The 26,778-nt window shown below is 45.6% G+C and overlaps 2 long non-coding RNA genes across 4 annotated transcripts in view; one reads left to right on the top strand and one right to left on the bottom strand.

Moving 5' to 3' along the window:
- LOC137528819 (uncharacterized) overlaps positions 1-26,778 on the top strand; it is a 233,867-nt gene that overhangs the window by 131,592 nt on the left and 75,497 nt on the right. The gene's annotated exons all lie outside the window — the stretch shown is intronic.
- Positions 128-26,778, bottom strand: part of LOC137528818 (uncharacterized) — a 71,087-nt gene continuing 44,436 nt past the window's right edge. For all 3 annotated transcript variants that reach the window (XR_011023471.1, XR_011023469.1, XR_011023470.1), the window contains one exon: positions 128-846. This is a non-coding gene — a long non-coding RNA (uncharacterized lncRNA). The remainder of the gene's footprint in view (positions 847-26,778) is intronic.

Consider the following 26,778-nt stretch of genomic DNA (forward strand, 5'->3'; position numbering starts at 1 on the left):
TGCTTCTCTCAGTAGCCTTTCTGCTAGTATGGTGCAGTGAGGTATACTAATGATATAATCAAGATATTAAAGGTATCTGCAAGCTTTACGTTTTAAAAGTTATAAAGTGACCCCAATGCAAGGAGACTCAGGAATATGTATGGTTTATTTTCTAGGAGCACAGAGTTCCTTTTTTTTTTTTTTTTTTAACAAACCAGTTTTTATTTTGATAAAGAACAAGATACAGAGTAAAGGAAAATTAAAAGAGTGTTAAACAAAAACAATTGTGTTTTTCTGATAAAGTGTGCAGCGATTTATCGCCTGGACCTGCTGGACAAGCTAGAATATCAAGCTGCTATTTGGCCATTTGAGGTTAAAATATTGCCAAGCTGGCATTTTTTAATGCAGGGAGACTTAATGAGAGATTTTTACTGGGCTGCATTAAAACGTTTCAGAAGGCGTGTTAGCAGCTGCCGACACGCACAAAGTGTACAGGGGCTCTGTTCTCACATTTTACACATATCCGGTTTTTCTCGTTCCCGGATCCATATACACATTTTCCAGGATTGCCACTTCGATAGTTGCAGTTGTTGAGTATAAATTTCTCCGGGCTCAGTATTTGCTGGTTAGTGATTCCATCACAGATCGCCTTCACTTTGGCAGCAGGAGAAATTATAAAGGTGTTGATTTTCTTGCACTTTCCATTCACATAGAAAATCTTCTTATTCATTTCTTTGTTACAGGTGACAGAGCTGGATCTGATGTGCTTATCCTTAAACTTCATCCAGTTCTCACCTGATGAGAGATGAGGGAAGCTCAGGACAAACCCAATTATCAGGAGGGCGGGAAATATGGGGCTCATTCTGCCTGAAAAGAGTCAAACAATAAAAGCTCTGACGTAATACATTGTCACAGCATTTTTATTTGTAAGATGTCAGCCAATTAATACAGTACTTTGAAAAAAATGTAGGTAGGAGTGCAAAAAATATGTAAAGTTAGAAAGTTTTCATAAATATACATTCTATTCAATGCAAATTGCAAATTTAACAAAAAAAAAGATCTGATCCCGAGCCGAAGCTTTGTATCAAAAACATACTCACCTTAAAGAGACACTGAAGCAAAAAAAATAAATAAATGATATAATGATTGGTATGTGTAGTACAGCTAAGAAATAAAACATTAGGAGCAGAGACATAAGCCTAATATTGTTTCCAGTACAGGAAGAGTTAAAAAAAACTCCAGTTGTTATCTATGCAAAAGAGCCATTGAGCTCCATGACTTTCAAAGTCGCAGAGAGCTCTGTCTTCTGAAGCTTGTTATCTCAACTGTCAGTCATTGTATTTTCTTCTTCTCTGCAGAGAACAGGTCAATAGATCACTGGCCTGCTCTGTAAAATCATTTAGAATACTGAGTAGTGTGTAAACTGCAAATATTAGAGAATAATGCAATGTTATAAAAAAAAACCCTATATAACTGAAAATAAAAATATGAGAATATTTTCTTTGCTGCTAATGTTTTAGTAATTATCGGTACTACACGTCCAATTCATTATATCTTAATTTTTTTGCTTCACTGTCTCATTAAAAGAGGGAAGCCTCAGGATCCTATTAAGGCTTCCCTCTCTACCAAGATGTCCCCGTCGCTGAATGCGGTACCCCTCCCAGATCATGGCCGCCCTTCTTCTCCTCTTGCAGCGTGGCCGCGCATGTAGACACGCGAGCACGGGGCGTGCATGCGCAGGCGCACAGAGCCCTCAGCTCCAGTTACTGCACATGGGTGGGCGGGCTCACACGGCCTCGATAGAAGGAGATGAGCTGCATGGCCCTGATGAGATTAGCGGCAATGCATTGTTGCTTTTCTTTGGGGGGCAACGCTCAGGGACAGGGGAAATTAGAATACAGAGGGAAGTCTCAATAGGATCCTGAGGGTTCCCTCTCCTTAGGTAAGTATCTAATTTTGTACGCGAGCATCAGCTCGGCTTGGGTACACTTTACACTTTCAGCAAACCTAAAGGGAAAACATACTAAAAAATAGAACATTTGTAGCAAAGGAAAGAGTCTCATATTGTTTCCAGTACAGGAAGAGTTAAGAAACTTCAGTTGTTATCTATGCAAAAGAGCTTCTCTGAGCTATTCGACCCAACTTGATTTGAATACAGTCCTGTTTTCTGAGGCTGCGTGCCCAACCACATGGCTTGGTGTAAAAGGTTGAGTTTTAGGTTGTGTGCTTTCTGTGCGTGCGTTTTACAAAGTTTTTAGTGCATTTTTACTGCGTTTGTGTTTTTTTTCCGCAGATACATTTTTCAAGCATTTTGGGTGCTTTTTTATGCGTTTGCATTTCGCATATACAAAATGCATATGCATTTTATATGCGTTTTTCAATTGCGCTTTATGCAAATCACTAGGAAGACAACAGGAAGCAGAAATACATAACAAAACAATTATATATATAAAAAAAAAAAAAAAAAAACATGAAAAATGCATACATACTTTTACTATGTGTGTTTTTGGTGCGTTTTTGAATACCATGCAACAAAACCAGCGTTTATAAAAAACACATGATTGAAAATGCTAAAAAAAAAACGCATGTGCATTTTTTATATGCGTTTGTTCCTGCAGCCTATAGACTTACATTAGCGGCAAAAACGCAGCATTTTCCACAATTGTACTGTAGGAAAAGTCAAAGGGTTATTAGCTCTGCTCTGTTTTATTGCTTAAAAAAGTGTGGTTTGTAAAGTGAAAATATGACAAAATGATGCAATGTTATGAAAAAAACGATATACCGTATTTTTCGGCATATAAGACGCTCCGGCATATAAAACGCACCTTGGTTTAGAGGGCAAAAATAAGGGAAAAAAAATAAACTAAACCTAGGTGCGTCTACACTGCTGGGGCGTCTTATGGACCTTTTACCCCCTAAAACTGCCTCTAAGCTACTCTATCTACACTACACTAATCCCTGCTGCCCTAACAACTAAACTGCACAGCAATACAATACACTACACTACCACAACACATTAATACACTTCACTACACTATGCTACACTACACTACCACAACACACCACTGCAATATCCTTCACTACACTATACTACACTACAATGCACTGACACAACAACACACAGCTTCACTACACTACACTGTACTATACAAACACTAAGCTGCACTACAATGACATGGATACTACACCTGTTCCTGCCGCCATGCTCCTCTTCCCCTCGCTTCAGCCGCGATCCTCTTCACCTCCTCAGGCGCAGTTCTCGGATGCCACCTCCGCCGCCAGGTCCTCCGCTCCTGTGAAGGGGGAAAAGCAAAGCATTAGTGGCATTGTCCCCCTCTCCTGCCGCGATCCGCTCGGCGCTGCCACTCACGGAAAGCCGCCGCCGCCTCCTCCACCGCTACACGCCGAGCGTCCAACCTCTTGCCCTCCTACTTCCTGTTTACATCACGTGCAGCCGCGTCATGCATAGCCCCAGCCGCGTTGCGCTCGGGCTACGCATGACGCGGCTGTACGTGATGTAAACAGGAAGTAGGGGGGCAAGAGGATGGACGCTCGGCGTGTAGCGGCGGAGGGGGCGGCGGCTTTCCGTGAGTGGCAGCGCCGAGCGGATCACGGCAGGAGAGGGGGACAATGCCACTAATGTTTTCTTTTCCCCTTTACAGGAGCGGAGGACCTGGCGGCGGAGGTGGCATCCGAGAACTGCGCCTGAGGAGGTGAAGAGGATCGCGGCTGAAGCGAGGGGAAGAGGAGCATGGTGGCAAGATGGGTAAGCGCTTCCCTGCGCACTCTGCAACATTTTTTTGGGTGCATTTGGCATATAAGACGCACCCAATTTTTCCCCCCTGTTTTGGGGAAGAAAAAGTGCGTCTTATATGCCGAAAAATACGGTAATTAAAAATAAAAAAATAAGCCTCATTTCTTTGCTTTTAATGTTCTATTCATTATCCGTACTACACATACAATTCATTATATCATATGGTTTTTTTCACTTCCGGTTTGCTTTAATATTTGGTTTGACTACCCTTTGCTTGTAAAACAGCCTCAATTCCTATAGGTACACTTGAACAATGTCAAGTGTTTTGTAGGATTACAGTCAAGGGTATGCAAAGCCAGATTTCTGGAGAGGCCACAAAGGACGGGCCTTGGGTGATTGCAGCCTAAGGGGGCACCTGAACATGCAAGAGGCGTTGCTACCTATGAAAGAGGAGGCTAAAAATGGGAAGTACCACATGAAAAAGGGAAACTAATGCTCACGGGTACTGTTCATGAAAATACGGGGCTGCAGTACATGGATGATACATGTGGAGGAGGAGCTGCGCATGGAATGGGAGGGGCTGCTGTTGCACATGAAAGGGAAGCCCCAACATACTTGGTCTACAGGCTCACAAAGTATAAATCTGGCCTCGGGTGTATGACTAATCAATTATACCAAACAGGTGCTAATAATTATCATCTTCATTTGTAGACTAAAACACAAGCATTAACTGAAATATAAACATTTGTGTAGGAGGTTTAAAGAGGAACTCCAGTGAAAATAATGTAATCAAAAGGTGCTTAATTTTTACAATAGTTATGTATAAATGATTTAGTCAGTGTTTGCCCATTGTAAAATCTTTCCTCTCCCTGATTTACATTCTGACATTTATCACATGGTGACATTTTTACTGCTGGCAGGTGATGTCAGTGGAAGGAGATGCTGCTTACTTTTTGGCAGTTGCAAACCTCTGTTATTTCCCACAATGCACCAAGGCTCCCACAGTGTGATGTCAGGGCCTCAGTGCTTTGAGGCACTGACATCACACTGTGGGAGGGGGTTTTTACCACAAAATCAGCCATACAGAGCCCTCTGATGATCCATTTGTGAAAAATAAAATATTTCTCATGGGAAAGGGGGTATCAGCTCCTGATTGGGATGAAGTTCAATTTTTGATTACAGTTTCTCTTTAAACTGGGTGAGGAACAGCCAAACTACCAGGCAATTAGCGTGAGGTTGTGGAAGACAGTTTGATGTTGTGGGACATCCGCATTAGCAAACTAAGGACAACCGCACAACACAAGGCAGTTACACTACACCCCAGCTAGGTCTCTCCCAGGTCAAAATTTCAAAGTAAATTGGAGTTTCAAGATGTGCTGTCCAAGCTTTTTTGAAGAAGCACAAAGAAATGAGTAACAGTGAGGACCACGTATACTTATAATGCTAAAATTACTGCTTTTAGCAAAATTCTTAACCCCCCACAGAGTGTGGGAAAGTGGCTGAAACATACTTTAGTGGTTAATAGCAAAGCCCACATACTTAGTATAGCTAGAGCTCCATCCTTGCGGGGCTCCTGCTCTCCTCCCCACCACACCGGCACCTTGGACCACCCACAATAACCTGATATCGGGTTGCTGTTGGTGTTCCAGTGTTCCTGGCCCATGCGGGTGGGTGCGTCGGCATGATAGGTGTGATGGGTGGGGAGGAGAGCAGGAGCCGTGCAGCTATAGATTGGCTAGAGCCCAAAGCATCTTTAAGTTTATCCCCAGGGCTCCCCATCTGTTAATAGAACAATGGGGAGCCTTGAAGGGAAATTTAAAGAAGCTCTGAGCTCTGACTGCTATACTCCCAGATGCCACCATGAACCCACCAGGGTGTTGTCGGCCCCCATCTCCTCCTGGGGCACCAGAAGTGGGGTAGATCCCCTTGTCCATGGATTGGAAAAAGGCTCTGGGGGAAAGGGGGAGGCTTGGCCGACCCTCTCCTCCAGAGCCCCCCGTACCATGGACCATATGAGCTGGTGTAGTTCAGGGTACGAAGCCCCACACAGCCGGGGCTACGCATTCTGGCTATCCCTGCCTGCATAGGGGACAAGGGGTTACAGAGGATTGGGAGGTGGGACCCCACGTCATATTTTTTTACTTACCACACTCTGAGCATCTATATATATAAAATCGGATGTATGTATGTATGTGTGTGTGTATGTGCCACGATCACTCGAAAACGGCTTGACCGATTTGAACGAAACTTGGTACACAGATCCCTCACTACCTGGGATGATATGTTCTGGGGGTCTCGAGTCCCCCCTGCACACGTGGGTGGAGCTATAAACAGCAAATCAGATTTCACCCATTCAAGTCAATAGTAAAAATGTAAAAGGCTGCCATTCTCACAGTAATCAAGCCACAGTTCCCACACATGGCACAGTTGGTTACATGGTGACTGAGGTTACAAATCCAGGAAAAGTGAGCGGAGCATAAAACAGCTAATCACATTTCAGCCATTAATTTTAAATGGGAAAATGTAAACTGAAGCCATTCTTAGACTATTAATTGCAGGGTTCTCAAACTTGCCACAGTTGGTCACTGGGTGAATGTGATTAAGATTCAAGAAAGTGGGTGGAGCCTACAATAGCCAATCAAAATGCACCTATTGATTTTCAAGGGGGATAATTAAACTGCTGCTATTCTTACATTTTTAATTGCAGAGGCTTCAAACTTGGTACAGTTGGTCATTGGGTGACTGGTGTTCAAATTCACTAAAGGGGCGGGGCCACAAACAGCCAATCAGATTTCCTCGGTGGATAAACTGCTTCCATTCACACATTTTTGATGCCAGGAACCTGAAAGCTCACAAACTTGGTCATTGAGTGACTGTGTGTCAAGGTTACAAAAAGTGAGCGGAGCCAAAAACAACTTTTACTGGGAAAATATAAACTGCAGCCATTATTACACCATTAATGGCAGGGTTCTCAAACTTTGCACAGTTGGTCACTGGGTGAATGAGATTAAGATTTTGGAAGGTGGGTGGAGCCTACAACAGCCAATAAAAATTCACATTTTGATTTTCAAATTGAATATTTAAGCTGCTACCATCCTCTAATACTGTTAATAGCAGATGCCTCAAACCTGGTACAATTGGTCACTGGGTGACTGGGGTTCAAATTCAGAAAGGGGGCAGAGCCACAAACAGCCAGATTTGTTTATTTTTCAATGGGAATATACAAAGTATTGATACCAAGGACCCCAAAGCTGATAAACTTGATAATTGAGTGACTGTATGTCAAGGTTAGAAAAAACTTGACACAATTGGCCACTGGGTGACTGGGATGAATATTCAGAAATGTGGGTAGAGCCTAAAACAGCCAATCAAAATGTACCTATTGATTTTTAAGGGGAATATTCACATTGCTACCATTTTTACACTGTTAACCACTTGAGGACCTAGGGCTTTCTACCCCTTAAGGACCGGCCACTTTTTTTCCATTCAGACCACTGCAGCTTTCACGGTTTATTGCTCGCTCATACAACCTACCACGTAAATGAATTTTGGCTCCTTTTCTTGTCACTAATAAAGCTTTCTTTTGATGCTATTTGATTGCTCCTGCGATTTTTACTTTTTATTATATTCATCAAAAAAGACATGAATTTTGGCAAAAAATGATTTTTTTAACTTTCTGTGCTGACATTTTTCAAATAAAGTAAAATTTCTGTATACATGCAGCGCGAAAAATGTGGACAAACATGTTTTTGATAAAAAAAACCCATTCAGTGTATATTTATTGGTTTGGGTAAAAGTTATAGCGTTTACAAACTATGGTGCAAAAAGTGAATTTTCCCATTTTCAAGCATCTCTGACTTTTCTGACCCCCTGTCATGTTTCATGAGGGGCTAGAATTCCAGGATAGTATAAATACCCCCCAAATGACCCCATTTTGGAAAGAAGACATCCCAAAGTATTCACTGAGAGGCATAGTGAGTTCATAGAAGATATTATTTTTTGTCACAAGTAAGCGGAAAATGACACTTTGTGAGAAAAAAAAAAAAAAAAAAGTTTCCATTTCTTCTAACTTGCGACAAAAAAAAATGAAATCTGCCACGGACTCACCATGCCCCTCTCTGAATACCTTGAAGGGTCTACTTTCCAAAATGGGTCATTTGTGGGGTGTGTTTACTGTCCTGACATTTTGGGGGGTGCTAAATTGTAAGCACCCCTGTAAAGCCTAAAGGTGCTCATTGGACTTTGGACCCCTTAGCGCAGTTAGGCTGCAAAAAAGTGCCACACATGTGGTATTGCCGTACTCAGGAGAAGTAGTATAATGTGTTTTGGGGTGTATTTTTACACATACCCATGCTGGGTGGGAGAAATATCTCTGTAAATGACAATTTGTTAATTTTTTTTACACACAATTGTCCATTTACAGAGATCTTTCTCCCACTCAGCATGGGTATGTGTAAAAATACACCACAAAACACATTATACTACTTCTCCTGAGTACGGCGATACCACATGTGTGGCACTTTTTTGCACCCTAACTGCGCTAAAGGGTCCAAAGTCCAATGAGTACCTTTAGGATTTCACAGGTCATTTTGAGAAATTTCGTTTCAAGACTACTCCTCACGGTTTAGGGCCCCTAAAATGCCAGGGCAGTATAGGAACCCCACAAATGACCCTATTTTAGAAAGAAGACACCCCAAGGTATTCCGTTAGGAGTATGGTGAGTTCATAGAAGATTTTATTTTTTGTCAAAAGTTAGCGGAAAATGACACTTTGTGAAAAAACACAATTAAAATCAATTTCCGCTAACTTGTGACAAAAAATAAAATCTTCTATGAACTCGCCATACTACTAACGGAATACCTTGGGGTGTCTTCTTTCTAAAATGGGGTCATTTGTGGGGTTCCTATACTGCCCTGGCATTTTAGGGGCCCTAAACCGTGAGGAGTAGTCTTGAAACGAAATTTCTCAAAATGACCTGTAAAATCCTAAAGGTACTCATTGGACTTTGGGCCCTTTAGCGCAGTTAGGGTGCAAAAAAGTGCCACACATGTGGTATCGCCATACTCGGGAGAAGTAGTACAATGTGTTTTGGGGTGTATTTTTACACATACCCATGCTGGGTGGGAGAAATACCTCTGTAAATGGACAATTGTGTGTAAAAAAAATCAAGATTGTCATTTAAAGAGGTATTTCTCCCACCCAGCATGGGTATGTGTAAAAATACACCCCAAAACACATTATACTACTTCTCCCGAGTACGGCGATACCACATGTGTGGCACTTTTTTGCACCCTAACTGCACTAAGGGGCCCAAAGTCCAATGAGTACCTTTAGGATTTCACAGGTCATTTTTGTTTCAAGACTACTCCTCGCGGTTTAGGGCCCCTAAAATGCCAGGGCAGTATAGGAACCCCACTAATGACCCCATTTTAGAAAGAAGACACCCCAAGGTATTCCGTTAGGAGTATGGTGAGTTCATAGAAGTTTTTATTTTTTTGTCACAAGTTAGCGGAAATTGATTTTAATAGTTTTTTTTCACAAAGTGTCTTTTTCCGCTAACTTGTGACAAAAAATAAAATCTTCTATGAACTCACCATACTCCGTACGGAATACCTTGGGGTGTCTTCTTTCTAGAATGGGGTCATTTGTGGGGTTCCTATACTGCCCTGGCATTTAGGGGCCCTAAACCGTGAGGAGTAGTCTTGAAACCAAATGTCGCAAAATGACCTGTGAAATCCTAAAGGTACTCATTGGACTTTGGGCCCCTTAGCGTACTTAGGGTGTAAAAAAGTGCCACACATGTGGTACCGCCGTACTCAGGAGAAGTAGTATAATGCGTTTTGGGGTGTATTTTTACACATACCCATGCTAAGTGGGAGAAATATCTCTGTAAATGACAATTGTTTGATTTTTTTACACACAATTGTCCATTTACATAGAAATTTCTCCCACCCAGCATGGGTATGTGTAAAAATACACCCCAAAACACATTATACTACTTTTCCTGAGTACGGCGGTACCACATGTGTGACACTTTTTTGCAGCCTAGGTGCGCTAAGGGGCCCAACGTCCTATTCACAGGTCATTTTGAGGCATTTGTTTTCTAGACTACTCCTCGCGGTTTAGGGCCCCTAAAATGCCAGGGCAGTATAGGAACCCCACAAGTGACCCCATTTTAGAAAGAAGACACCCCAAGGTATTCTGTTAGGAGTATGGTGAGTTCATAGAAGATTTTATTTTTTGTCAAAAGTTAGCGGAAAGTGACACTTTGTGGAAAAAAACCAATAAAAATCAATTTCCGCTAACTTTTGACAAAAAATAAAATCTTCTATGAACTCGTCATACACCTAACAGAATACCTTGGGGTGTCTTTTTTTCTAAAATGGGGACACTTGTGGGGTTCCTATACCGCCCTGGCATTTTACGGGCCCCAAACCGTGAGTAGTCTGGAAACCAAATGTCTCAAAATGACTGTTCAGGGGTATAAGCATCTGCAAATTTTGATGACAGGTGGTCTATGAGGGGGCGAATTTTGTGGAACCGGTCATAAGCAGGGTGGCCTTTTAGATGACAGGTTGTATTGGGCCTGATCTGATGGATAGGAGTGCTAGGGGGGTGACAGGAGGTGATTGATGGGTGTCTCAGGGGGTGGTTAGAGGGGAAAATAGATGCAATCAATGCACTGGGGAGGTGATCGGAAGGGGGTCTGAGGGGGATCTGAGGGTTTGGCCGAGTGATCAGGAGCCCACACGGGGCAAATTAGGGCCTGATCTGATGGGTAGGTGTGCTAGGGGGTGACAGGAGGTGATTGATGGGTGTCTCAAGGTGTGATTAGAGGGGGGAATAGATGCAAGCAATGCACTGGCGAGGTGATCAGGGCTGGGGTCTGAGGGCATTCTGAGGGTGTGGGCGGGTGATTGAGTGCCCTAGGGGCAGATAGGGGTCTAATCTGATAGGTAGCAGTGACAGGGGGTGATTGATGGGTAATTAGTGGGTGTTTAGGGTAGAGAACAGATGTAAACACTGCACTTGGGAGGTGATCGGACGTCGGATCTGCGAGCGATCTATTGGTGTGGGTGGGTGATCAGATTGCCCGCAAGGGGCAGGTTAGGGGCTGATTGATGGGTGGCAGTGACAGCGGGTGATTGATGGGTGGCAGTGACAGGGGGTGATTGATGGGTGGCAGTGACAGGGGGTGATTGATGGGTGATTGATAGGTGATTGACAGGTAATCAGTGGGTTATTACAGGGGAGAACAGATGTAAATATTGCACTGGCGAATTGATAAGGGGGGGTCTGAGGGTAATCTGAGCGAGTAGGCGGGTGATTGGGTGCCCGCAAGGGGCAGATTAGGGTCTGATCTGATGGGTAACAGTGACAGGTGGTGATAGGGGGTGATTTATGGGTGATTGATGGGTAATTAGTGGGTGTTTAGAGGAGAGTAAACGCTGCGCTTGGGTGGTGATCTGATGTCGCATCTGCGGGCGATCTATTGGTGTGGGTGGGTAATCAGATTGCCCGCAAGGGGCAGGTTAGGGGCTGATTGTTGGGTGGCAGTGACAGGGGGTGACAGGGGGTGATTGATGGGTGATAGGTGATTGGCAGGTGATTGACAGGTGATCAGTGGGTTATTACAGGGAAGGATAGATGTAAATAATGCCCTGGCGAATTGATAAGGGGGGGTCTGAGGGTAATCTGAGCGTGTAGGCGGGTGATTGGGTGCCCGCAAGGGGCAGATTAGGGTCTGATCTGATAGGTAACAGTGATAGGGGGTGATTGATGGGTAATTAGTGGGTGTTTAGAGAAGATAACAGATGTAAACAATACATTTGGGAGGTAATCTGACGGCGGGTTTGCGGGCGATCTAATGGTGTGGGTGGGTGATCAGATTGCCCGCAAGGGGCAGGTTAGGGGCTGATTGATGGGTGGCAGTGACAGGGGGTGACAGGGGGTGATTGATGGGTGATAGGTGATTGGCAGGTGATTGACAGGTGATCAGTGGGTTATTACAGGGAAGAACAGATGTAATGAATGCACTGGTGAATTGATAAGGGGTGGTCTGAGGGCAATCTGAGCGTGTGGGCGGGTGATTGGGTGCCCGCAAGGGGCAGATTAGGGTCTGATCTGATAGGTAAAAGTGACAGGTGGTGATAGGGGGTGATTGATGGGTGATTGATGGGTAATTAGTGTGTGTTTAGAGGAGAGAATAGATGTAAACAATGGATTTGGGAGGTGATCTGATGTCGGATCTGCGGGCGATCTATTGGTGTGGGGGGGTGATCAGATTGCCCGCAAGGGGCAGGTTAGGGGCTGATTGATGGGTGGCAGTGACAGGGGGTGATTGATGGGTGATTGACGGGTGATTGACAGGTGATTGACAGGTGATTGACAGGTGATCAGGGGGGATAGATGCATACAGTACATTGGGGGGGGGGTGGTCTGGGGGGGGTCTGGGGAGAATCTGGGGGGTTGGGGGGTGATCAGGAGGGAGCAGGGGGCAGGGGGGGGGTATTAAAAAAAAAATAGCGTTGACAGATAGTGACAGGGAGTGATTGATGGGTGATTAGGGGGGTGATTGGGTGCAAGCAGGGGTCTGGGGGGTGGGCAGGGGGGTGTCTGATGGGTGCTGTGGGCGATCTGGGGCGGGGGGGGGGGAGAAAATCAGTGTGCTTGGTGCAGACTAGGGTGGCTGCAGCCTGCCCTGGTGGTCCCTCGGACACTGGGACCACCAGGGCAGGAGGCAGCCTGTATAATACACTTTGTAAACATTACAAAGTGTATTATACACTTTGTATGCGGCGATCGTCGGGTTAACATCCCGCCGGCGCTTCCGTATGGCCGGCGGGATGTTGCGGCGAGTGAGCGGCGACAGGCGGAGGCGGAGGATCGCGTCACGGATGACGCGATCGCTCCGCCCATGCCCAAACAAGGACCGCCGCATTTTGTCAATACGGCGGTCCTTGCGGCGTCTGCTTCCCGGCCGCCATTTGTCTATACGGCGGTCGGGAAGTAGTTAATGGTAGAGGCCTCAAACCTGATACACTCACATTTGTGACTGGGGTCCAAATTCACTAAAGGGGTGGAGCCAAAAACAGCCAATCAGATTTGTTAGATTGATTTCAGCCATTCTGTTATTGACAAGGTTCTCAAACTGGGTGGGTGGGTTGGTGACACAGTTGGTCACTGGATGACTGGGACTAATATTCAGGAAAGTGCGTGGAGCCTACAGCAGCCAATCAAAATTCACCTTTTGATTTTCAAGGGGAATATTTACATTGCTGCCATTCTTAGACTGCAGTCATTCTTACACTGTTAATGACAGAGGCCTCAAACCTGCTACAGTCAGTCGTTAACTGTCTGGGGTTCAAATTCAGTAAAGGGGTGGTGCCACAAACAGCCAGATTTCTTTGCTAGATAAACTGCTTCCAGTCACACAATTTTCATGCCAGGAACCCAAAATCTCACAAACTTGGTCATTGAGTGACTGTGTGTCAAGGTTACAAAAAGTGGGTGGAGTTAAAAACAGATTTTTCTGGGAAATTGTAAACTGCAGCCTTTCTTCAATGTTAATGGCAGGGTTCTCAAACTTTGCACAGCTGGTTACTGGGTGACTGGGATTAATATTCAGAAAAGTGGGTGGAGCCTAAAAATGCCAATCAAAAATCACATGTCGCTTTTCAAGGGGAATATTAAAATTGCTGCCATTCTTGAATTGTTAATGGCACAAGCCTCAAACCTGGTACAGTTGGTAATTGGGTCACTGGGGTTCAAATTCAGAAAAGGGGACAGAGCCACAAACAGTGAATCAGATTTGTTTCATTTCATGGGAAAATACAAATTATTGATGCAAAGGACCCAAAAGCTTACAGACTTGGTCATCGAGTGACTCTGTGTCCAGGTTAAAAACAAATTTCACTGGGAAAATGTAAACTGCAGTCATTCTTACACTGTTTATGGCAGGGTTCCCAAACTTTGCCCAGATTAATATTCAGGGAAGTGGGTGGAGCCTATAATAGCCAATCAAAATTCACCTGTTGATTTTCAAGTGGAATATTTAAATTGCTTCCATTTTTACACTGTTAATAGCAGAGGCCTCAAACTTGCTACAGTTGGTCATTGGGATTCAAATGCTGGAGAGGGGGTGAAGCCCCAAACAGCCAATCTGATTTGTTTAATTTCTATTGGAATATACAAATTATTGATGCCAAGGACCCCAAAGCTCACAAACTTGGTCATTGAGTGTTTGAGCGTTAGGGTTAGAAAGTGGGCGGAGCCAACACCAGTCAAATACATTCCCGGGCAACGCCGGGTCATCAGTGGGTGGAGACAAATACAAATTTCACTGGGAAAATGTAAACTGCAGCCATTCTTACACTGTTAATGGCAGGGTTCTTAAACTTTGCACAGTTGGTCACAGTGTGACTGGGATTAATATTCAGAAAAGTGGGTGGAGCCTACAAAAATGAATCAAACTTCACCTATTGCTTTTCAAGGGGAATATTTAATTGCTGCCATTCTTGCACTGTTAATGGCACAAGCCTCAAACCTGGTACAGTTGGTAATTGGGTCACTGGGGTTCAAATTCAGAAAAGGGGACAGAGCCACAAACAGTGAATCAGATTTGTTTCATTTCATGGGAAAATACAAATTATTGATGCAAAGGACCCAAAAGCTCACAAACTTGGTCATCGAGTGACTCTGTGTCCAGGTTAAAAACAAATTTCACTGGGAAAATGTAAACTGCAGTCATTCTTACACTGTTTATGGCAGGGTTCCCAAACTTTGCCCAGATTAATATTCAGGGAAGTGGGTGGAGCCTATAATAGCCAATCAAAATTCACCTGTTGATTTTCAAGTGGAATATTTAAATTGCTTCCATTTTTACACTGTTAATAGCAGAGGCCTCAAACCTGCTACAGTTGGTCATTTGGATTCAAATGCTGGAGAGGGGGTGAAGCCACAAACAGCCAATCTGATTTGTTTAATTTCTATTGGAATATACAAATTATTGATGCCAAGGACCCCAAAGCTCACAAACTTGGTCATTGAGTGTTTGTGCATTAGGGTTAGAAAGTGGGCGGAGCCAACACCAGTCAAATACATTCCCGGGCAACGCCGGGTCATCAGTGGGTGGAGACAAATACAAATTTCACTGGGAAAATGTAAACTGCAGCCATTCTTACACTGTTAATGGCAGGGTTCTTAAACTTTGCACAGTTGGTCACAGTGTGACTGGGATTAATATTCAGAAAAGTGGGTGGAGCCTACAAAAATGAATCAAACTTCACCTATTGCTTTTCAAGGGGAATATTTAATTGCTGCCATTCTTGCACTGTTAATGGCACAGGCCTCAAACCTGGTACAGTTGGTTATTGGGAGATTGGGGTTCAAATTCAGAAAAGGGGGTGGAGCCACAAACAGCCAATCAGATTTTGTTTTCATTTCAATGCAAATTATTGATACCAGAGACCGCAAAGCTCACAAACTTGGTCATTGAGTAATTGTGTGTTAGGGTTAGAAAAAGTATGAGGAGCCAACACCAGTCAAATACATACCCGGGCAACGCTGGGCAATCAGCTAGTATATATATATATATACACAGTATTGATATATTATCTGTCATTTTACCGCATTTAAATATAGATTTTTTTCCTCTAAATTTATCATTGATTTTCTGAAAAACTACAAGGTCTTTTTGAATTTTTTCCCCACTGGTTCCTACTGTCCTCCTTAACATACCCTGTAAATTTGGTGTTTGTATGGGGGTTTTGCTATTAACTGCTAAAGTTAGCGGACATTGACTTTAACCACTACCCGCCCACCTGCTGTTTCGAAGCATCCTGTTGGTCCCTGTTAATGGACCACAGGACGTTTTAAAACGCCCTTCCCCCGCCGCCACTTCCGTTCAAAAATCTTAGCATAATGTACCATTCAAAGAAAGCCTAATTGGTGCCAAAAAAAACAAGATAGAGATCAGGTGAAAATTGCTCTGGTCCATTAGTCTAAAAACCCCTGGGGATTAAGTGGTTAAAGGATACCTTAGCGCAACATTAAATTAAAAATGGGGGAAGCAGGCATGTTTAGTGGGCTCTCCTCATGCCTAATGCTCCCCCATTCTCCTCTGTGCCCCTCTGGTACTGCCTAGCAACCCCCCATACTTACTTCCTGGCCGAGGAAGTCGCGGCTGACTGCGCAGGCGCTGCCCGTCGAAGTGCGTCCCTGCTCTTCTATGCGCACTACATAGAAGAACGTAGCCGTTGATGCTGTCTTATATCATCACACAGACAAGGTCTCGTATACGGAAGTACACGGAGGGACTCCACACGCCGCTGTGAACTAAGCTTGTGACTGCTACTAACCTGCTATAGCTATAAAGCACAGCGGACGGCGGATGGTGTCACAGTTCAGCTGCCTTTCCCTGGCGAGCTGTTTTTTCCCCACAAGTGGCTATAGCAAAACTGATGGCTGAGGGTGTTTGATCCACACATTTACTACAGTGCACCGCTAACATCTGCTGTTTAACAATGGGAACACGTGAGTGTACAGGCTACAGGCCGAGCCTGTTTACTGATTTCTGGTTGCATACTGTCCCCAGGCATTTTACTAATCACATTAAAGGGACTAAACTTAATACCGTTGGTTCAATTATCAACTAGGACTGCACGGTTTTTCGGTTTAAAACCGAAACCACGGTTCTGCTGATCGTCAGTAACGTCGGTTTTTCGGTCCGCTGTCTGTACTTTGTGTCTGGCCCCGCTGTGCGCGGATTGGCCAGTAGCAGTGAATATGTATGTGTGTTAATGAGCGGGGGGCGGATCCACTCGAGCGAGCGGCCGGGCACATACAGCTTTGCCAATCACTGGATAGCGATGGAATGACGGCAGCAGTAGGCGGAGCTGTACAGAGCGTACAGCTCTGCCTACCGCTGCCGTCATTCCATCCATATCCAGTGATTGGTAAAGCTGTGTGTGCTCGGCCGCTCGCTCGAGTGGATCTGCCCCCCGCTCATTAACACACATACATATTCACTGCTTCTGGCCAATCCGCGCACAGCGGGGCCAGACAGACACGGTACTACAGACAACAGGCCGGGCAGTGCGGTCACAAAGCTGCTGCATATAGTAGACGATCACCAGCATACCCCCCAACCGTCCCGTTTTCGTCGGGATTCTCCCGATTTGGGGGGGCCCTCCCGCTATCCCGGGCCCCCCCCTCTTGAATCCCGACGGCTGGCAGAGAATAGAGGCGGAAAAACTGATCGAGGCTCCAGCCGCGGTACTGAGGGATGCGGGAGCCCGGCTTCAATACTTCCTCCCTCCCTCCCTCTCTGAATGCCCCCTAATGTATGTCCGTGTGCCCCCCTCTCCTCCCCTCCCTATAGGCAGAGTGAGCGAAGCGGAGCGGGCAGTCGGGTCCTCTTACCGCTGATGCACGCATACTGTCTCTGGCATTGGACCTCCATGTGCTTCCTGTTTACTATGACGTCACAGGAAGCACATGGAGGTCGGATGCCAGAGACAGTACGCGTGCATCAGCGGTAAGAGGACCCGACTGCCCGCTCTGCTGCGCTCACTCTGCCTATAGGGAGGGGAGGAGAGGGGGGCACACGGACATACATTTGGGGGCATTCACAGAGGGAGGGAGGGAGGGAGGAAGTATTGAAGCCGGGCTCCCGCATCCCTCATTACCGCGGCTGGAGCCTCGATCAGTTTTTCCGCCTCCATTCTCTGCCCAGGCGCCCCCCACCTAAAAGTGGCACCCTCCTCCCCACCCACGGTGACGGGCATTCTCCCCCCCTCCACTGACAACCCCCCTAATTAATGTTAATCACATAAGGGGACACTGGGGGCACATTAGGAGGGAGGGAGGGAGAAGCTTAATAGCGTCCATGCGGCATCCATGCCGCATACGCATCCCCGGGCTGGTGCCTCGATCGGGTTTTCTTTTCCCCCCCTCGGCCACCCTCACCACCCTCCTCCCCCTCCCACTGGCACCCTCCCTTTCGGGAGTAATTAATTAAAAAATGTTAATAAAAAATAAATTAAAAAAATTAAAATAAAATAAATTAGTGGGCGTGACTAGGGGGTTGGGGGCATGGCCAGGGGTGTGGCCTAAGTGTCCCGCTTTCGACACTTAAAATGTTGGGAGGTATGCACCAGATCGTCTTAAAATGGTGCCTGCACTGCCCGCCCGTTGTCTGTATTACCGTGTCTGTCTGGCCCCGCTGTGCGCGGATTGGCCAGTAGCAGTGAATATGTATGTGTGTTAATGAGCGGGGGGCGGATCCACTCGAGCGAGCGGCCGGGCACACGCAGCTTTACCAATCACTGGATATGGATGGAATAACAATGACGGCAGCGGTAGGCGGAGCTGTACAGAGCGCACAGCTCCGCCTACCACTGCCGTCATTCCATCCATATCCAGTGATTGGTAAAGCTGCATGTGCCCGGCCGCTCGCTCGAGTGGGTCCGCCCCCCGCTCATTAACACACATACATATTCACTGCTTCTGGCCAATCCTGAATCCGCGCACAGCGGGGCCAGACAGACACGGTACTACAGACAACGGGCCGAGAAGTGCGGGCACAAAGCTGCTGCAGATAGTAGACGATCACTAGATCGTCTTTACATGAAACGAACCCTCCCCCCCCCCCCCCCCCGCTGCCATACAGTGCAAAAGCTTGTATAGAAAAAAATCGGGGAAAAAACGAAATTGCAATTTCTGAGAGAAAAATCGCAATTTCGATTTTTCCCTAAAATCGTGCAGCCCTATTATCAACATTGTATGTTGGCTGACGCCAGATGGGTTGACATTTTGATGCATACTGTTTCCGGGCATATGGTCAAGTCCATTAAAGGGACCAAACGGAATACCGTGGACACAATTAGCAATCTTATATGCTGTTTAACACTGGTTGGATTGATCCTGTGTCAAGTGATTGGTAATCTTGCATGGAGTGAACTAGATCAATACATTGTGGAACTGGAACGCTGACATTTTCTTTAAAATGTTTTTGAGTTTATATTTTTCCTACATAATCTCTCTTGTTTTTTAGGAGAAGGACTCCATGTGAGTGTACGGGTGAGTTTGTATGGGTGTTTTACACGGAATCAAAAGTCATGTCATTTATTTTATGTGATTTAATAGGGTCAACTGATGTTTTATATAAATTGCATTGGATGTAATTTGTAATAAAGATCTATTTTACTAAGCGCAAATTATTGTTTATATTGATTGAAGGTTGATGTTTACAGAGAAAATTTTTTGGTTTGCAGCTCATAGAAGTACGTTTGTCGTGTTTATCCTGAGTATAATACCGTGCTGTGGAAAAAGTCACCAGGGCCGTCCCACCTATGACGCGGGTGACGCAGCTTCCTCAGGCAGAGGAAGTGTGGGGTGGCGCCAGGCAGAAACAGGTAGAGAAAAGTGCACCTGACTTTCTGCTGCCCGCCTTACCGCCACCTGTCTGGAAGCACAGCCACACAGCCCCCCGGACCGAGTATGTGTGGCTGCGTCTCCCGCTCTGTTTCCTTCCTTGCTTGATGTCAAATTTCGTCCTCCACTCCATCTATATAACAGCAGGACTACAAGAAAATGGCCACCAGCGTACAACGGCGGCCATTGTGGTGTAGCCCTGCTGTAATAGACGGAGCTCAGGATGCCATCTGACAAGCAGCCAGGGATGGAAACAGAGCAAGGGATGCTATGCTGCGGATGTTTGGTGAGCGGGGAAGAGGGGCATATTGACAAGTTTTCCTCAGGTGGCAAAAAGTGTAGAGTTGGCCCTGAAAGTCTTTACTTTTCTCGCGGAGCGCAAATAAACAATAAAGTCACCAACTTTGCCTTCTTCTCACACTAACCATTTCATAGGCAAATGTAGGGGAGGGGGGGGGGGGGGGGGGGGATTACAGCTGCCCAGAATCCCACTCAGACCAGGGCCGGTGCAGTGTCTGGGGACAGGCACAAGTTGAGACACCAGAATATCTGCAGGTATCCTGCAGCTCACAGCACTGCCCCCATTCTTTCCCTGCAACAGTTGACTTTGGAAAGAGCAGCAGCATGTGTAGAGAGCACGGAGCAGCAGTGTGTGTACAGAGCACGGAGCAGCTGTAAACAATATGTCTGCTTCCATCAATCAGGAAGTGGAAACTGTGCAGATTTATTTTAGGATTTGTATCAGCTGTAACAAAAAAATGTTTTTTGTTTACAGGTTATTATGCTGTTGTGAGCAGAGAGGAGTTCTGAGTTCAGGTCCGCTTTAACTAACCTAAATCTCTTCTCACAGTACCCGTCCTTCTTTTGATGCCTAAAGGTGCCCATTAACGGTACAATTTTTTCACCAAATGTGATCTTTCGATGCAATTTTAATGATGCAATTGTATAGAAAATGTGCCGTTTATAAAGGCAATCGATAAGAAATAAATTCTTTGGTCAGTTGGTAGCTGGAATAAAATCGATCCACAAGTTGGATTTTAGGATCAAATTTGAACGAAGAATCATTCAGTAAATGTGAACAATCAATATTTACCTTCCAATTAGTTTCGATCATAAAAATTGCATCAAAGGATCGCATTTGGTGAACAAATTGTTCCGTTAACGGGCACCTTAACACTAACCTACCCACCCCCCCCCCCCCCCCCAATCCAAACTATGCCAATGTTACATACTTCAGCATGCTACAGTTATGCCAGTTTCTGGGAAGAGGCGTGTGTGGCTGTTTCAGAGGGAGGGATCATAAATGATGTGAAACTGTAGCTTAAAGAGAAACCGTGACCAAGAATTGAACTTCATCCCAGTCAGTAGCTGATGCTCCCTTTCCCATGAGAAATCTATTCCTTTTCACAAACGGATCATCAGGGGGCTCTGTATGGCTGATATTGTGGTGAAACCCCTCCCACAAGAAACTCTGAGGACCATGGTACTCCTGGCAGTTTCCTGTTTGTGAACTTTGTTGCATTGTGGGAAATAGCTGTTTACAGCTGTTTCCAACTGCTAAAAAACAAGCAGCAGCTACATCACCTGCCAGCAGTAACAATGTCACCATGTGATAAATGTCAGAATGTAAATCAGGGATTTAAAAGATTTTACAATGGGCAAACACTGACTAAATCATTTATACATAATTATTGTAAAAATGAAGCACTTTTTTATTACATTATTTTCACTGGAGTTCCTCTTTAAACGGAACATAAACTGCGAAGTATATGAATTTTTCCTTTGAAAATAATACCAGTTGCCTGACTCTCCTGCTGATCCTGTGTCTCTAATACCTTCAGCCACAGCCCCTGAACAAGCATGCAGATCAGGTGCTCTGACTGAAGTCAGACTAGATTAGCTGCATGCTTGTTTCAGGTGTGTGATCCAGTCACTAATGCAGCCAAAGAGATTAGCAGGGCTGCCAGGAAACTGGTATTGTTTAAAAGGAAACATCCATATCCCTCTCAGTTTAGGTTCCCTTCAAAGTGGCTAAATCCCATTGAAAACAAAATCTAGTAAAATCTGACAGCAGGCTAGTACAGTGTGTATCGCAATGCTTTACCATAGTGCAAGAAAAGGGGGTGAGCCACATATTGGAGTCGATTCACAAATTTGACTTATTTTTCACCTTAACTGTAAAGGTGCCTATACATCATACAATGTATGGGAAGATCGACCAAGAGACAGATCTCTCTCTGATCAAATCTGATTAGAGATAGATCTGTTGGTGGCCCATACTCTGCAGGCCATCTCAGTATGAAATCTCTGAAAACATTGGCCTGGTGATACTGCATTTGCCGCCTCACTGTTACCACTAATGTAAAATGTTCACACCCCCCGGTGCAGTATACATTACCCGTCTGTATCCGCCGCTGGCACTGAGTTCCGCCCGCAATCCACATACACGAGCCCCATGTGGTTGCTGGCGCCTACGTGGGCGCATGTGTGACATCACACGCGTCCACGTTACTCTGGCAACCACATGGGGCACATGTTTGTGGGTTACAGACAGAGCCCGGAGCCAGTGGCTGTCATAGCCGATCGCTCTTCTGCCTTCCAGGGGGACAGCCGTGTCACCCGGCTGTGCCCAGTACAGCACTGCAGTAGATCGCAACCCTGTACATTGTAAAAAGACTGCGGTTTCACAGTCTCCTAGCGGCGACCGAGAGTGATGGGCCGAAATTTCACATGGAAATTCGCATTTTCGCATCGTAATCATAATGCAAAATTTCAGGGAAAATCGTAATTGATTTCGTATGTAATAGTAGTATTTCATAATTTCGTGTCATTTTTTTGCGTAATTTTTGCGCAATTTCACAACATTTTGCGCTGACTTTGGCAGTTAATAGCAAAGCCCCCATACATGCTATTGCTACCAAAACTGGTACATATGTTAAGGAGAATATTGAGTACAAGTAAAAACAAAAAGAATTTTCCAAAAAGACCATTCAGTTTTTGAGAAAATCAATTTTAAAAATGCAAAGAAAAATGATTTTTAAACTGTCATTTTTCCAAGTTTAAAAACTATTTTTCTTTGCATTTTTTAAATCGATTTTCTCAAAAACTGTATGGTCTTTTTGGAAAATTCTTTCGTTCCCTTGTACCCACTATTCCCTTTACCGTAGGTAGCAATTTTGTTGTCAGTAACCTCCAAATCGGCACAAAATTATGCAAAATTTCACGAAATTATGCACATGTTTATGCGAAATTACAAATGACTATGACATCAATTTAGTTTGCAAATCGTAATAACGTATAGGTGTATTTGCGAAAATGTACTCAAAATTTAGGAAAATCGTAATTTCACTGGCAATCGCCGATGGCAGAGCTCCGTCATTCAAGCAGAGATGCATGTGCATTGGCGTGCTTGATCTCATGCAAAAACCCGCCCCAGGACCTCACGCCAGTTGGAGTTGAGCGTTCCTGGGGATGCTGCCGCATTTATGGCTTTCACTCCAATTGCCGTGGAGCAGTCAGAAAAGGGTTAAATGGAAGGTCAGAGGTGATTAAAAAACAAAAATCTACTTCCCTCAGGCTTCCTGCAGCCTCTGGCAGCCGTCCTGTGCCCTTGCCGCAGCTCCACTCCCCGCCGGTGGCTAGGGGTCCCCTCCAGTTCAAGATGCTACTGCGCTGCAGCATGCGGCTCACTGAATGGTGCTGACATAATCTGGACTGTACTGCGCAGGTGCAGTAGTTCTTTACCTGCGCAGTACAGTCCGGATGACGTCGGTGCGACTCCATGAGGCGCATGCTGAAGCACAGTAGATGCCGGCCTGGCGAGGTTGGCATCTGCACTGTAGGGGACTGGGAGCCACTGGGGCTGCAGCGAGGGCACAAGACAACTGCCAGGGGCTGGAGAAAGCCCCAGGTAAGTAGATTTTTGTTTTTTAATCGCCTTGGACCTTCCCTTTAAGTAACATAAAATTTGGAAGACAACCCAGAGCAGGATTATCCACCAGTTAACCTAGGCAGGTGCCTGGGGCCTAGTCGGTGTTAAGGGGCCCATCTGCAACCTTCTTTGACCTCTCTCCACTTCAGCTTAACAAAAGGACCACAAGATGGCCCTAAATCTACTACCTGGCTTGCCTAGGGCCCCATTACAGAGCTCTGTGAGTCGGTCAGGAGGCAATTTAATTGGCTCCCTCCTGACCCTGTGATCAATGTGAGCTAATATGATCATACGACAGTAGAGCGGCTGGGCTGAGGCAACGGGTGTGCGGCGTGAACAGCGGTAGCAGCAATTCAGTGTGGCGATTATTCGGTATGCGCCGGTTTCTGGTACCAGCAGTCTCTGAGCGGCAGCGGGGAGAGAGCGATGCGATAGGTGGTAGCAACGAGAGTGGCCAGCAATCGGCTTTCTAATTGCGCAAGACAGTGGCCGCATCAGCAAGACGACACAAACACAAGTTGCGCAATTAGAAAGCCGATTGCTGGTTACCACAGCAACGGACACCAATAGCGGGCAGCATGTAACTATAGACCCCTACGGCGGCGGCTGCAGCCCACACAGATCTCAGTAACTGCACGATAGTGCAGTTACAAGTTGGACCAAACTTAGCTGGGCTGACCAGAGAGGGGGGGGGGGGGGGGGATGTAACGGCTGCAGTATCTACAAATACAGATGCCTCCTACTGCAGAATGGATTATGCCAAGATTAAGACAAGTCGCGTCAGAAAGGTAAATCTTTCGACGTGACTCACTAGCTATGAATGGTTAGTGGCAATGTAAAAAATACTTTTGATCGAAAGCTTTTTTTCATTCCACTGAAAATTTCGATCAGATTTACCGTTTTCTTTGATTTTTATCGATCCGGAATGCCAGATATTTTTCTTCAAACTTTCTAAAGATTGTATGGTGTGTGTTAGATTGTTCATTTATTAATATACACACCCCAGCAATTTTGTCAGAGTTTCCAATCATTTTCATCACAATTGGGGAAAAATTTAACATACGTGTGTGGTACATTGGTCATATTTTTGAAATGTTACAATCGGTCAGAAAAATTGATTGCAATTCTTAAGTTGAACAGATATTTAAAAAATTGTATGGTGTGTGGCCACCTTAAAGTGCGCCCCTCCATCCCTTCCACCCCAGCCGTCACGCACTGATTGCTATTAGACTAAAGGTGGCCACACACAATACAATAAAATGATCCAATTTTACGGCAATTCGATAAAAACGATCGGATCTCCCGGAAAAAGCAAAAGCTTTTTTTTTATTAGACTGAAAAATCCGATCAGATTTCCCGTTTTTTTTTATTTTCATCGATCCAGAAATTCCAGATATTTTTCTTCAATCTTTCTAAAGATTGTTTGGTGTGTGTTAGATTGTCAATTTAATTAATGTACACACCCCAGTAATTTTGTCAGAGTTTCCAATCATTTTTATCATAATTGGGGAAAACTTGATCATATGTGTGGTGCATTGGTCATATTTTTGAAATGTTACAATCAGTCAAAAAAATTGATTGCAATTCTTAAATTGAACAGATATTTAAAAAAATGTTTGGTGTGTGGCCACCTTAAGAGGTACCCCAGGGCCCCCAACACCTTAATCTCTAGTTATCTGGCTTGCAGTCACTGCCATGTATCCCCTTTTCTTATTTCTCTCTGCTTCAAAAACAATAGGGGAATGATAGCTGAGTGAGTTGTGCACCCGTCCTACACTGCACCCTGAGGCTGGAGTCTCTCTCGCCTCTGCCTCGGCCCGGCCCTGAACTTTACTCACCTGGGGCTTCTACCAGCTACCTGCAGCAGTCCTGTGCCCTCGCAGCCACTCACTAATCCTCTGGTCCCGCGCTGCCAGCTAGTTTCGTTTTTGGCGACAGGCCCGACAAGACTGGCCACGCATAGCTTCCTCCGCATTCCCGACTGCAATTAGCGCTATTGCGGGCCACAATGCGTACAAAAATACGCGTTGCCGCGTTACTAACACATAGATATGCGGAAACTCGTATTTTTGTATGCATTGCGGCCCGCAGTAGCGCTAATTGCAGTCGGGAATGCGGAGAAAGCTACGTGTGGCCACACTGGCCAGCAGGGTTGCCAAGCGTCCGTATTTGGACGGACAGTCCGTCTAAATGACCCCAAATATCAGCTGTCCGTTCCTGTCCGTACTTTGCAAAAGGCGTCCGTCCAAAAAGTGTACTTTTTGCAACAATCCTCATGCGCATGCGTGTGTTGCTGAGCCAGGAATCCTCCTCCGTCCTTCCCTCCTCCCTCCAATCACGGACAGCCTGTTTATGAATGGCACTTCTCTCCAACTAATAAGAAGAGAGAAGCAGCCAAGCCAGCTCCACCCCCACAATGTGTCATCCACTGTTTCAGTCGAGGAGTAGGAAGCACGTGTGGATGCAAAGAGACTTTGTATGGACCCTGCCGCTGGGTGTTCTCCCTAGCCTCTCGCTGTCCAGCATGACATGTCATACAGAGCACTGCAGAAGCCACAGCAAGCCGAGCCAGGTAATGTGTGTGTGGCTCAGCGTCAGTGATGGCCCGTACTCACGGGCTGCAGAAGTGGCCTGTCGCCAGCATACGTGAGCGTGCTAGCGACAGGCCAGCGACAGCTTCTCTCCAGGTCCCTCCGCGTACACACGCGGAAGAGGGACCAGCGGCGAGACGGAAGCTGTCGCCGATGTTCCTCCTCCCCCCGCCGGAAGCTCCATTTACCTCTATGGAGGTTGCTGTCGCTAGTCCGCGTACTCACGCGGACTAGCGACAGTTGCGGCGGCGACTGTTGGCATGCGATTGAAACTTTCAATCGCATGGCGACAAGAGCGACGGGCGACAGTTCGGGGTGCGCGCGCGTGCAACGGCCCATACTCACGGGCGACCTGTCGCCGCAACACGCGCGCGCCGCGTGTTGAGGCGACAAAAGTCCCTCGTGAGTATCGGCCATTAGGCTCCCTCACCCAGAACAGCCGCTGGCTGCACTCCCTCACTGAATATGAAGAATGTGATTGAAGCCAGTGATAAATGGCTAATTGTTTGAAAGGTCAGGGACAGGGTCAGTCAGGGATGGAATTTCTGCTACCTCGGCTCACGTTATTCTGCTTGTCCCAGTACCCTGAAACATTAAATTAGCAGGTAGTGGTAATTGAAGGGGAAAACGAGCCCCCATGCCAGGAATAATTCAGCTGCTAAAGGGGGAAACAGCAGGAGTAGAGAGAGGGGATTTTCAAAGCAATTCACTTTTTTTCACTTTGGGGGAAAAAACAAACAAACCAGTAGTGCACAGCAGGCTACCTCAGTGCCAGACTGTCAGTGAGTGTATTGCTTGTCTGCTTTGTTGTTACTGAAAGTGATTAGGCACTGCTATGTGACAGCCAACCACCTCTCCTGAATCCTGCTCTGTTTCTGGCTATAGCAAGCAGCATTTGGCAGCATGTGGCAAGCAGCATTTTCCCCTTCTATTGGCTATTGCACTTCTGTTGGATATTATAAATCACCTTTCTCTATCCCCTCAGGCCAGAGTTGATAATCAAGGACTACCTTATTCCCTGATATCATATTATACCCTATGCATATTGCCTTAATTATATGTCCAAAAATACATCTTCTGTTTCTTAA

The sequence above is a fragment of the Hyperolius riggenbachi genome, chromosome 8, assembly GCF_040937935.1.
Source record: "Hyperolius riggenbachi isolate aHypRig1 chromosome 8, aHypRig1.pri, whole genome shotgun sequence".
Taxonomy (NCBI): domain Eukaryota; kingdom Metazoa; phylum Chordata; class Amphibia; order Anura; family Hyperoliidae; genus Hyperolius; species Hyperolius riggenbachi.